Source organism: Hypanus sabinus, chromosome 2 (assembly GCF_030144855.1).
Source record: "Hypanus sabinus isolate sHypSab1 chromosome 2, sHypSab1.hap1, whole genome shotgun sequence".
NCBI lineage: Eukaryota > Metazoa > Chordata > Chondrichthyes > Myliobatiformes > Dasyatidae > Hypanus > Hypanus sabinus.
This window is the reverse complement of record NC_082707.1, coordinates 6,717,664-6,731,006: the sequence shown is the minus strand read 5'-3', so window position 1 is coordinate 6,731,006 and position 13,343 is coordinate 6,717,664.

Sequence of the window (13,343 nt, the reverse complement as noted above, 5' to 3'; positions counted from 1 at the left end):
TTACCCCCACAAAATGTAGAGGTCTCAGAACCGAACCTTGTAGGACCCCATCAGTCACAACCCTCCAATCCGAATGTACTCTCTTCACCCCGCTCCTCTGCCTTCTGCAGGCAAGCCAATTCTGAATCTACCTGGTCAAACTTCCCTGTATGCCATGCCCTCTAACTTTTTGAATAAGCCTACCGTGCGGAACATTGTCAAATGCCTTAATAAAATCCATGATCTCACTTGCATTGCACTACCCTCATCTATATGTGTGGTCGGTTCCTGAAAGAAAACTATCAGGCTTGTTAGACTTGATATTCCCTTCGCTAAGCCATGTTGACTGTTCCTGATCAGACCTAAATGGCCATAGATCCTATGTCTAAGAAACCTTTCCAACAGCTTTCCCACCACAGACGTAAGGCACAGTGGTCTGTAATTAACCGGACTATCCCTACTACCTTTTGTGAACAAGCGGACAACATCCGCCTCCCTCCAATCCTCCGGAACCATTCCCATGGACAACGAGGACATAAACAACTGTTCCTTCGCCTCGTGGTGTATCCTGGGGATTCTTCGTCAGGCCCTGGGGACTGATCCGTATTAATGTATTTTAACAACTTCAGCCTCCTCTCCCTTAATATCAACATGCTCCAGAATATCGTCCTCACATATATTGTCCTTACCGTCATCCAGTTCCCTCTGATTGGTGAATACCGACGAGAAGTATTCATTGAGTACCTCGCGCACTTCCACATCCTACAGGCACATCTTCCCACCTTTATCTCTAATTTGTCCTACATTCCTTCCTGTCATCCTTTTGTTCTTCACATAATTGAATAACTCCTTGTGATTTACATTTACCCTACTCTCCAAGGTCTTGTCATGCCCCCTTCTGGCTCTCCTCAGCCCTTTCTTCAGCTCCTTTCTTTCTACCTTGTATTCCTTAATAGATCCACCTGATCCTTGCTTCCTAAACCTCATGCATGCTGCCTTCTTCCAACTGACTAATTTTTCCACCTCACTTGTCAGCCAAGGTTCCTTCACCCTACCAATCTTTATCTTCCACACCGGGACAAATTTATCTTTAACATCCTGCAAGAGATCCCTAAACATCGACCGTATGACCATAGTACATTTCTCTTCAAAAACATCATCCCAATTCACACCCGAAAGTTGTAGCCTTACAGTCTCATAATTTGTCCTTCCTCAAATAATCTTTTTCCTGTCCTCACTGATTCTGTTATTTTCCATGATAATGTTAACGGCCAGGGAGCGGTGACTACTGCCCCCTAGATGCTCACCCACTGAGAATTCTGTGACCTGTCCCGTTTCGATATCTATTACTAGATCTGGTATGGATTCCCCCTAGTCAGACTGTCAACATACTGTGATAGGAATCAGTCCTGGACACTCTTAACAAACACTGTCCCGTCTAAACCATTGGAACTAATTAGGTGTCAATCAGTATTAGGGATTTTAAAGTCACCCATCATTACAATGCTATTATTTTTGCACCTTTCCAAAATCAGCCTCGCAATTTGCTCCTCGGTGTCCCTGCTGCTATCAGGTGGCCTGTAGAATATTCCGAATAGAGTAACTGCACCCTTCCTGTTCCTGACTTCCACCCATGGTGACTCAAAGAGGATCATGCTGCATTACCCACTCTTTCTGCAGCTGTAATGGTAACCTTAACAAGTAATGCCACACCTCCTCCACACTTCCCTACTCACTATCCCTTTTAAAGCACTGAAATCCAGGAATATCCAGAATCCATTCCTTCCCTGTGCCAGTCAAGTCTCTATTATAGTCACTACATAATAATTCCATGAATGTGTCCAAGCTCTCAGTTCATCACGCTTGTTCCTGATTCATCTTGAATTGAACTACACTCACTTTAGCCCTTCTACCTTGTTACCTTTGTTCCCTTTATTCTGCTTCACTTTCCTCGAAGCCAATTTATATGTTAGATCTGGCTTTACTCTATGCACCATACTTGCAGTTCTCGCATGACATTTATCTTCCTCCACCTCACTATCTGCTCTAACACTTTGGATCCCCTCCCCCTGAAAATCTAGTTTAAACTCCGCGGAATAGCATTAGGAAACCTCCACGCAATGATGTTGTTCCCCCTCCAGTTCAGGTGCTACCCATCCCGTCGGACCAGGTCACACCTTTCCTGGAACAAGGCCCAATTATCCAGAAACATGAACTCCCCCCGTCCTGAACCAACTTCTTAGCCACGTACTTAGCTGCTGTATCTTCGTATTTCTTGCCTCACTAGCACGTGGCATGGGGAGCAATCTTGAGATTGCAACCCTGGAGGCCCTGTCCTTCAAATTTGTACATAACTCCCTGATCTGTCTTTGCAAGACCTTCTCCTTCTTCCTATCTACTAGAACACGACATGGATCATGACATTCGGCTGCTCACATTCCCTCCTGAGAATACTCAGAACCTGATCCTAGATATCGCGGACCCTGGCCCCAGGCAAGCAACAGACCATCTAGGATTCTCGATCTCTTCCACAGAACCTCTTATCTGCCCGACTAACTGTCGAATCCCCTATCTCTACTGCTCTCCCTTCTAAGTTGAGGATATAGTCTCGGTGCCAGAGACTGCAATTTGTCCCTGGTAGGTCGTCCCCTCCTACAGTATCCAAAAAGGCATACTTATTATTGTTTGGAACGGCCACAGGGTTGCTCTGCTCTTCCTCTCTATTCCCTTTCCCCCTCCTGACAGTTACCCAGCTACCTGTCTCTTGACTTTTAGGGTTACTATCTCCCTGAAACTCCTATCTATTTCTGCCTCTGCATCAAGAATGATCCGAAGTTCATGCAGCTCTAGCTCCATTTCCAGTTCCATAACTCAGCTGGTCAGGAGCTGCAGCTGGATGCACCTTTTACAGGTGTCGTCTTCAGGGACAATTATGCTTGCCTTGACCTCCCATATACTGCAAACGTATCCTTGGGTTGACTATCCTATCCCGAGTTATCATTTTGCACTTGATGTAAATACAAGATTTTTTCTTTTCAGTATTCTGTTTGCCAATGACATTTCTTGACAATTGCTTGGTCTCCTCATCCCCTTAATTAGTTCCTTTCTTTTTTTTAATGTTCAGAAGTTCATTTCATTGTCAAAGTATATACGCAGTATAGAACTGTAATCTTGCCATTTTACGGATAGCAATGAAATACAGAAACAGATACATAAATGTAATACAGAAAATCTATCAAGCCAAGGAAAGTATCTTCCTTTTAGTCTGCAAGAGATCCATGTTATTTTACTCTATTATCCACTTGTCTAAATTTACCAGCTGTCTCGATATCTAGGGTTCCGTTACCTTGCCAGTCTTAACCATCAGCCTTACAAAGGTATTCTCAGTGCACTTTTCTTTAAACATACTCCCCATCTGCGATGTGGACTTGCCTCGAATTAGCTGTTCTCAATTAATTCTTTCCAGTTCCAGACCATTCCTCTAGTAGTTACCTGGGACTTGCTTAATGGTCTCTGGCAGGGTCCGTGGTCATCCTTGTCCATTGCTACCTTGAAATTTATAGGGTTTCGATATTTTTCTATCTACTATCTCCAAATGAATAGTTAGTCATCTGATAGGCTCCTTCCTAAAATAAGGTTTATTATTGCACCTCCTCTCTGGACTACACATGCTGTTTGACACATATGCAGTGTGACTACAAGAGCATTAAGGAAACTGAGAAATCTGCAGCAAGAAGATCCATGTTGATTGTCCATCATGTACATATCGTAAGGAATATGGATAAATCCCATGTGCCTGAAACTGTATGAGAAGATCCAACTCTACAACAAACCTTCAAGGATAACTTGCAGTTTGAGTCGATAGTAAGGATTATAATATTAATAGTCAATTAGAGAGGACAGGCGTATAAGTGCATGGGTGTAATGCTAAAGCTTTATGAGCATGAGATAGAATTAGATGAGTTCCAGGCTTATTATTGAGAAAAGATATACTGGCAAGGGACATCATGACAATTGAATTTGGGAGTGGGGAATCTCAGTGATACCTGTCGAACACTGAGTGGCCTCCGCAGTATGTGCATGTGGAGAGGATGTGCTCCACAGTGGGAGAATGAAGTACATTTAGAAGAAAGATAAGGAGTATTTTTTGGCCGAAGGATAATGCCACTGTTGAATCCAATTTCACAGGCGGTTGTGGAGATCAAAACATTCCGTATTTTTAAACAGAGGTTGAACAGTTGTTAACGAGGAAAGATAATGGCGTTGAGGCACGATGGAATGGATGAGCAGATTTTATTGACCGAATTATCAAATTCAGCTCTTGAGTCTTATGGCAAATTTTAAATGTGGTCGTATCTCACTCATTGTTACGCACTTGCTGACGATTAGGAACGTTTTTATGTGCTTCTTTCGTATTTCATTAGCTGTGCAGTTTAAACCTCTGCAGATATTGAGAGATATTTTGTCGAAAATACGCAATAGTTAAATTATTGTTTCATGGGAGAAACTTTCACTTTATAAAGTACTTGCTATACACTCAGGAATTGTCCTTCACTTTTCAGAATCCCCTTCGACGCTTGACGAAATTTTTGGAGAAGTATATGACGATGTTGACTAATTGTACTTGAAGATGTGAGAACTAGATTCATTTCGATTAAACATTTATGGACCGCTACAATAACCGCGCCATTTCCTCGAATGTTTTGTAACTCATTTAATGTAATGTTTCAAATAGAATTCATCTGCTTCCGTGATTTACAGTGGAATCCTCTCGTGTATGGAAATCAGAACATACCACCTGAACTGTTCGGCAAACTCCAGTGGTACAATGTGTAAGATCGCCTCAGCTGAATTTAACACAAATGCTACATGTCCGGCTTTCTTATACACAAATTATATTCCAGCACATTATATTCGGCGTGGTTTGTTCAACAAACGGTGCAGCTTTTCGTCCTATTGCTCTTTTAACGTGTGCATGCTTCCAGGAAATACATTTTCTGAAATAAGTTTCTCGTCTCTTTATTATTGTATTGAATGGACCACATACCTGAGGTTATTAAATATATAGGGGCCAAGTACGCCGGGAGCCGCACGCCAGAGTCCTCTTTCCAGCAAAATTATTTCAATTTGTACCCAGATTAGCCCATCTTCTGGAGGAAGTTACTGTTCCCAGGAATAAGTTTTTTGGAGCTGTTGTTCATGCTTTTTACAGGGTTGCTTACACGGTAACCAATCCTGCCGTTTTGGAGCCTTGTTTGGGACGTTCCCTGGTGGAGTTCGAACGACGTACAAGTTATGTAGCTTCAGCCAACCCGAAGTGTTGATTTTTGAGACAATTACAAAACATATTTACTAATTGCCAGTTGATTGGCATGTCATTCTTGCATTATTTATCTGGTTGATCATCTCATGTTCTAAATTTTATGTTTTATTTCTTTAATAATTGGTTTTTAATAATCACATAATTGAAGAATGCCATGGGGTTTTCATTTACCCTACTCGCCAAGGCCTTCTCATGCCTCCTTCTTGCTCTTTTCAGCCCCTTCTTAACCTCCTTTCTTGCTACCCTATATTCCTTAATAAACCCATCTGATCCTTGGTTCCTAAACCTCATGTCTGCTGCCTTCTTCCAACTGACTAGATTTTCCAACTCACTTGTGGCTCATAGTTCCTCCTCCCGTCCATTCTTTATCTTTCTCACCGTGACAAATTTATCCCTAACATCCTGCAAGAGATCCTTAAACATCGACCACATGTCCATAGTACATTTCCCTGCAAAAACCTCATCAAAATTCACACCCGCAAGTTCTAGCCTTATAGCCTCATAATTTGCCCTCCCCCAATTAAAAATGCAGTCTACCGTCGGCGGCGATTGCAGGGTTGGAGGGCGATGAGTGAGTCAATCACACAGCATTTACACACATCGTGGTTTGAGTTAGTGAGTCATTCCAACCTCATGGATTTAGCTGGACGAAAGGCATATATACCCAAGACGTACCGATCAGAAATTTGGTTCCTGGCCGTGAAATGCAATGGCCTTTTGTGTTGTATCTAACGAGATGCATTTCCAGGGACGTCCCGTAAAGAGTGATTTCACTATCTTACAGTTAGAATCAATAGAGACGCATAAATTGTAAACCGGTCTTCATACATTTATTAATTCAACATAACTGCCGGGCTTCCCGCTATCTCTGCATTTTTTTGTTGTTTTCTGATCATAAGATTCCACCGTGAGGCAACTAACTGAGCATTTTGCATAAGTGCACATCACAAACACAATAAATCATAGCAGCAGATTTAGGCCATTCTCCAATCTAGGCTGCTTCGTGATTCCATCAACGCTAATCTCGAATCCCACTCAACCACTTACATTGACCTTCTCTACATAATCTGTGACGGCCTGACTAATCAGGAAATGAACACATTATGCCTTATTTGTCCCACAGACTTCGGTTCCGTCTCAGTATGAGGAAGAATATTCGACGGAGAAGCTACTATCTGGCAGAAAAAGAATATCTCTTTGTTCTTTTCTAAAAGGCAATGGCCTCTGGTTCGCTAGACCTCACTACAGGAAACATCCTGTCGATATCCATCCTATATCCTATATAATCATTTCAGGATTCTGTAGGATACTTTCAGAAACCCGCATTCTCCTAAATTCCAATGAGCACAGTCCCAATGCTGTCAAACGCTCTCCGTGAACTGAGTTAAAATGACTTTCACGAGAATTTTTCCGAGATTCAGAGGCATATGATAATACAAGCTTCTGATAGTCCTGGATCTGTGTTCACTTGAATTCAGAAGAATTTGCGGCATGCCAATCTCATTCAAACGTATCTGCATGAAATGCCTCTGGCTGCAGCTCGTTGAAGACCGTGTTAGGTATCTGGAGAAGAAACTTATGAACTCCGGCTTATACCGGAGATCGAGGATATAACTGGTCGCCGGCGGCAAACAGCTGGATTACTGTCTAGAGAAACATAAATAGGTAGTTAGAGCAGAGCCCCATATTCCCATTTACCTCAAAAACAAGTATACAGCTTTGGATACATTTGTGGGCAGAGTGGCACACGACCAGGTTACAGGAACTGAGCATGCGACAGTGACAATAATAGACAGGAGACTATGTGGTCGTGAATGGGACTAATATATAGTATTTTGCCTCCCAGGTGACAGGGTCTGTGATGTATCAGATAACGCCACATGTCTTGGCACAATGACATAGGAAGGAAAAGCAATGAGGTCCTGAAAAGAGAATTTAGAGAGCTAGCTGAGAAAGATGAGAACCAGGACTTCCCGGGTAGTATTTTCTGCAACGCTGCTTGTGTCCGTGAGAGCAGAAATATGATGATTGGTAGATACATGTGTGGCTGAGAACCGAGTGCAGCGGGCAGGGCTTCATGTTCTTGAATAATAGGGATCACTTCTGGGGGCGGTATATCCTGTTCAAATGTTACGGCTTGCAAGTGAACCCGGTGAAGGGGGGTGGGGGTGACAAATGTTCCCCGGTGCAGGTTCATTAGAGCTGTTGGGGAGTGTTTAAACTAACTTGGCAGCGGGGTTGCAACGGAAGTATAGGGCCTCAAGACAGGACGGATGGTAGAAAAGTAAAGAAAGCGTGCAGTCAGATTGTCAGGAAAGGCCGGCAACTGATGGGATTTAGTTACAGCCAACGGCTGAGTATCAAGTCATCAAGGATACAGAATCGGAAGGATAGCTATACGGTACTCAAACTGTGTATCTAAATGCGCAGAGTATAAGCTGACGTACTCTGTCAGCTGCGTTGAGTCTGGAGAAGACAATCTCTGGCCCTGCCAAACGGGCGAGACTGAACTTCCCCAGAACTGAATGCCAGTAACTGTTTTTTCTTTACGGCAGTCAGGTTACAGTAAACATGTGAAATGGCGTCATCAGAAGCTCCTAATCGATCTACATGTCGATCCTGCTCTTGCCTTACCCGCGTTTTCACTGTGATGGCAAACTGGCACATGGGTTTCACTCCTGGGGCAGGAACACTCTCCCACTCCTCGTCCCGGCCCAGCCCTTCCTGCGCACGCGGGACAAAGCATCAGCATCAATGTTCATCCTTCCCGGCCATTTCCTCAGGCTGAAATAATAGGCAGAAAACACCGCCAACCACTGATGGCCTGAGGCATTTCGCTGAGTTCAGGATATAAGTTAAGGGTTGTTCCTTATCTGAAACTCTGCACCATAGTGCTACTCACTCAACTTATCCACCACAACCCATTTCAATGTCAAGAACTCCAGCTTGTTTGTAGGAGACTCCATTTCTCAGGGCAAAAGACTCCGGCAGACAAACTCAACAGGTTTCAACCGGGTGTCCTGACTCTATGCAACGCGTCGTTCCTCCAATGTGGACCCAAATACTACGATGTCACCGAGATACACTAATGCCTCCAGCAGGTTTATATCCCTCACCGTTTTCTCCATGACACATTCGAAGATCGCAAGGGCTCTTTTTTATTCCCTGGAACATCCTTTCGAACTGGAAGAACACCGGTGGAAATATAAGTTCCGACTTCTCTTTGTCAACCTCACTCATGGGTATCTATTAATATCCACTCCTCAAGCCCAGCACACTGATCCACAGACAGCACAGCGCAACTTCGATCGTTGTTACCGTATTCTAGTCGCACATGATATGCCTATTCAGAGTCGTATAGTCCACACACATCTGTACATTCCTATTCTGGCCACTACTACTAGGGACGCACAGGGGCTTCTGGACGCAGTGGTGATCCCCGCATCCTTCAACTTACAGAAATGCTGTCGAATGTTTCCACCTCTGCAGGGGCCAGTTGCCACGACTACTCTGAACAGGGTGGCCTTGGTCATCCGGATAGTGTGAGCAATGCTCTTCAAGCAACCCACATCAAATTTCTGAATGGAAAAAAAGAGATTCCAACTTCAATATCTTCTCTCTCAGCCTCCTCGTCCAACTCCGAGGAACTGTGGAGGCCACAAAGTTGAATGACTCAGCTGTCAACATTCCCGCTTTTGCAGCTAGTTTGTTCCTCGCTTGTCTTACAAAGCACGAGACATGACTGTCACCGAGAATAGATGCGCTTGGGGCATCCCCATCTTGATGGTGACCCCCCCTCTTCGTCATTTTCCTGACACTCACTGACATCGTATACCCCTCTACAACCGCGGGTTCCTTCAGTTTGGGATTCACCAGTAACACAGCAGGCACACCATACTCGTCTTCTTGGTCTTCCGGAGCATCCACCAAGAGGGCCTCGCCCTCAGATATTCTGTGAATCTGGGGGATTTCCCATTACTCTCCCTACTGCTCAGAACCGTGACGAGATTTGCTTTGATTGGATGAACCACACTTTCCTCGTCTCTCATTATCCGGCCCAGAATATCCAAGCTCTTCCTCAAAAGCAGCTCGAATCACCAGTTGAAGGGAAAATGTCTCTGACGTTGAGCCTACTAGGTGATCAGCTATACTGGATTTGATGTTATGTAAGGCAGCGGTTGCGATTAAGGAGCTTAAGGTAAAGAACACATAGGACCCAGAGATCACAATATGATTGTGTTCAACTTGAAATTTGATAGGGAGAATTTATAGCCTGAAGTAGCTGTATTTCCCTGGACAGAATGAAGAGTAGGCCAACGCAAATTAGAAGTAGTTATCGGCAGGTATGTCACGAGAGCAGCAATGGCGTGCATTTCTGGGAAAACTGCGGAATTTCCAGGACATGTGTATGAGGGGTGATTGATAGTTTCGTGGCCTAAAGTAGAAGAAGTCAATTTTAGAAAACGTAGCTCATTTATTTATCAACATAGTCCCCTCCTACATTTACACACATAGTCCAGGTGTTGTGGAGCATATGGATCTCTTCTTTGTAGAATTCGGGCCTCCAGAAGTGGTTCACAGCAGGAGTGATTGATAAGGTAGTGGCCTAAGTTAGAAGGAGATGAGTTATTAACTTCAAACTTACTGCATAATCACTCAGATGTTTGAACTGCAGGTGCATGTAACGAGATCTGTATAACTCATCTCCTATAGGAGAGGCAGGATCGAGCGGTTTATCAATTGGGGGCTTCTGATAACTCCATCCCCGATGTTCAGATCAGCTGCCGGAATTCAGTTCCGGGGAAGTAGCAGCTGCTCAGGGAGATGATCCGGGCTTTAACACTATTTGGTCAGCGGTTGAAAAAGGAGACATGGCTGATGCACAAAATACAAAACACGCTTTGGTGTCTCCTTTACCGAAAGCCTGACATCGGTTTGAGTTGAAGAACCAGATCTTCTACCGGGTCAAGTCAACTTTGACCAGCCTCGGAGTCGCCAGCTTTTTTTGTCCGATAAATATCGGAAGATTGCGTTTAAGTCACTACATGATGATTCGGGACATTTCGGCGTGGACAAGGCCTCTGGATTGCTCGGAGACCGGGTTTACTGGCCCCGGATGAAATCGAGTTTCGAAGAATACCCCAACACATACAAACAAGCCGGATGAAATCAGCAGGTTGGGAAACACCCGTTGAAATGAGCAGTCAACGTTTCGGGCGGACCCTTCGTCAGGAGTATTGAATACTTCAAGTCTTGAGTTTGCCGCACATGTCGGAAGAAACTGCTCCTTTGCCCCGCTTGCAGAGTGCAGGTCCCCTGGACCTGTTGTGCAAGGATTTCTTGTCAGTAGAAACTGAAACCTGCAACTCGGTGAATGTCTTAGTGATGATGGACTTCTACATCAGAAATGCACAGTCTTTTCCTCTCTCGGACCTGAGTCCGACTATGGTGGCAAAAATGTCATGGGAGAAGTATTTATTTTATTATGGCCTTCCCAGGTGGGTACCGAGTCCCAACGACGGGACTTCGAGAGCAGACTCATCTAGAAGTTACTGGATGTCTCATCTATAAGTTGAGAAGTCGAGGACCAAGCCTATCACTCGCAGGGCGATGACCAGCCTGAGACGTTCAATCGGACCGTGCTAGACATGCTCAGAGCCCTGGTGATCAGGTTGAAAACCAGGTGGAGTCAACATATTTGGCATCAGGTTCACTTACAACTGTACACGAAATGAAGCTTCTGGGTAATTGCTATATTAGCTGATCTTTCGGCGCCAGGCGAGGTTGCCCAATGACTTTTGTTTTGGTACTGACGAGGGTAACTTACCCCCCGAAGACCTATCTAAAGTATGTATCTGATATGAAGAGGTAGTTGAAAAGGGCTTCTGAATTGGTTGGAGTCGCAGCCGCCAAGCTGAATCGAGGAAATAAGAGGAGGAATGATCAAAACGTGATGTTCTCCCAACTCCTGCCGGGGGACGGGGTTCATAGAAGGAATCTGGGGCAAGTTGGAAAGAACAGTGGGCTAATCACTGGGTGGCACACCCTACGTGGTGGAGAGTCAAATACCAAACCTACCAGTTTTCCGGGTGAAACCTGAGGATGGGAATGGGCCTGTCAAGTTTCTGGATTGGAACCACCTGTTGCCCCTCGGACAAGAGGTGCAGGCGAAATCAGAGCCCAGCTCTTAGCCTACATCTATTAAGAGGGCTCTGCTAAAACGTAGGGCGACTGCAGGGCCCACAACAAGAGCGGCTGGGCCTGCCACACTCATGAGAGGGATCCTGATTCGGAGGATGAGGATCTGGATGTGTGCTATATACTGCCTTTCATTAACTTCACGGTAGATGAAGGAAGTGCCTCCTCGCCCTTCTCCCGCTAAATCCGGTGAAGTGGGGACGGGGATGTCATCTGTGGCAAGCCTGGGTTATAGCAGGGCCATGAGAAGAAGAAGTATGAGCTAGACACAGAGAGAGGGCTTCGAGTTACAGGAGGAACGAGTGATATGTCTGGAGAGGGATCGCCAGGTAGAGAGATGTACCCCAGTACCGTCTGAGCTTCAACAGTTAGGTGAAGAGGAACTGTTTTCTCACAGAATTATGAAACCACCGGATAGCTTGGCCTATGTAGCGCGTGGGGAACCGGGCGTTATCTGTGACGTTTTTGGGAGCTATGTCATTGCCTTTGGCACAAGTATTGGGCCTTTTGTTTTGCAGGAAGGTTTGGCGAATTATCTCAACGTCATGAGGACATGACTAAATTTGGTGTGGGGAGAGTGTAACGCGCCGTAAGGATTGACTGCTAATGTAATGGCTTCCCTGTAATGTTCACTGCTGAGGTAACGGTTTCTCTGTAGCAGCAATGTTTGAGATATGGCTGGAGATAACATGACTGAGTATGCATGTTAGCCCGTAAGAGATTGCTACTCTGTCTTGTGAATCCCGGTCTTTGGTCGAGGAGAGATGAAGTGGGAAGTCTTGTGAGAAGAGAGCTGGTAGAACACCGGAAGGTGTGGACTGGGATCTGAGGCCCCGAAGGCCGGCAACGCTTAAAAGGAGATCGATGGTGGAAGAATGGCGAATGAATGAGCCCCAACGTGCACTTTTGGCTTTTCCTTGAAATGGGCCGTTTTATATTTTAATTACTAACCTTATCTTCAGGTGAAGATTCATAAAGTATAATCATTTGCATTGAACATTCAATCATAAACCAATTGTATGTGGTTTACTGTCTGATATTTTGCGTTGTTGGTTTGCAATTGGCTGGTTGATTACACAGCATCCACACAGACGTGATTTATCAGTTTGTCAGGGCAGAGGCTGTTTTTTCCTAGATGAACACGAGCTGGCCGAGCCTGAGGGTTACATGCGTATCTCTATTTAGAAACCAGGGCTGTGCCCTCTTGTCCTAGACTCTCGCACCATGGCGAATATTTTTCCCACATCTTCTCTGTCTAGGCCTTTCAACATTCTAAAGGTTTCAATCAGCTCTCTCCTCATCCTTCTGAATTTCTGCGAATACAGCCCCAGAGTCATCAGATATTCCTCGCATGGTTAACAAATCATTCCTGCAATCATCCTTGTCAAATCTCCTCTGGGCTCTCTCCAGTGTCAGCGACACTTGTCTGACATGAGGGGCTCGAAACTGTTCACAATAGTCAAGGTAAGTCCTCTCCAGTACCTTGTAGCGCTTCTACATCGCATCCTTGCTCTTTATTTCTCGACCTCCAGAATGAATGCTAATATGGCATTTGCCTTTCTCACCACCGACTGAACCTACAAGTTAACCTTCACGGTTTTCTGCACAAGGATCCCGAAGTCCATTCCTATCTCAGATTTCTGGATGTTTTCATCGATTAGAAAATAGCCCACACGTTGATTTCTGCTTCAAAAGCGCATGAACATGCATTTCAAACGTTCAAAAATTCATGGGTCAAGTTTCATGTCAGAGAAAAGTATGCATTTCGCTTTTCCTTCCCAAAGCATTCACTAAAACAGAGAAGTGCCCCAAAAAATGAACCACAGTAAAACTTGATAACCCA